The following is a 1,079-nucleotide window of genomic DNA, read 5'->3' as shown; positions in this document are numbered from 1 at the left end:
CTGGCTTGGCTAGTGAATGTTTATTTGGTCCATTTTTGAGGACTTGTTGACGTGAGATTCATACTGAATTACAGTATGAATTACGGCTGTAATTTAAAAAAATCTTTGGCGGTAAGTTCAATGGCCTCCTATGCATGGGAGAGCTGGACAGTGAAGAAGGCAGGCCGAAGAAGAATCGATACCTTTGAGTTACGGTGTTGGCAAAAATATGCCACGGGCTTCCAAACGAACGAACAGATCTGTCTTGGAAGAAGTGCAACCCGAATGCCCCTTGGGGGTGAGGATGGCGGGGGAGACACTGTCTCCCATACCTGGGACATATTGTCATAAGGGACCAGGCCCTGGAGGACATCGTGTCCGGAAAGTAGAAGGCCAGCTTCAAAAGAGAGCAGATGCTCACTGAGATGGGCTGGCCCAGTGGCTCCCACATTGGACACACATAAAGATGATTGTGAGGATGGCACTGGACCGGGCAACGTTTCATTCAGTTATACATGGATCATTCTGAGTTGGAAATGGCTCAAGAGCACTGTAGCCATTACATCATCTGGTGTCAATATGAGACTATTAAGAGTGAAGGGGTGGAGTTTAACCTGTCAATCAAGTTTCAGCTTGATGACCTCTTTTGGAGGCAGGAAGGAAGGAGATAAATAGCTCGCTGGAGGCCAGATACACTCTCTCCCTGCGAGACATTCCTGTTGACATGGAGATGGAGCCAGAGCCCTGGAGCTGGAGGAGCCACATGGAGACCCATGCCAGCACTGAGATGCTTCCATCGCCACTGGATCCATAAGACTACCCAGCCACTGGCCTGTGATCTTCCTGCATTCAGTGCCCTTGCATGTGTTGCATGAGTTTGAAGAGGAACATATAGACTGGTATTGGACATGTGGGACAATATCGTACTTAGGGATTTGATTCTGGACTGGGCTGGGATGTTTTCTCAATATATAAATTGCTCTTTTATATAAGCTCTTTCTTATACACATATGAGTCTCCCTGGATTTATTTCTCTAGTCCACCCAGACTAACACAAGCACCTAACAACCCCCACACTGAAGGTTGCCACCAGCCCTCAG

The sequence above is a fragment of the Echinops telfairi genome, unplaced genomic scaffold (genome assembly GCF_000313985.2).
Source record: "Echinops telfairi isolate 266 unplaced genomic scaffold, ASM31398v2 ScPeMD7_7457;HRSCAF=8495, whole genome shotgun sequence".
NCBI lineage: Eukaryota > Metazoa > Chordata > Mammalia > Afrosoricida > Tenrecidae > Echinops > Echinops telfairi.
Note: the sequence above shows the minus strand (reverse complement) of the source record.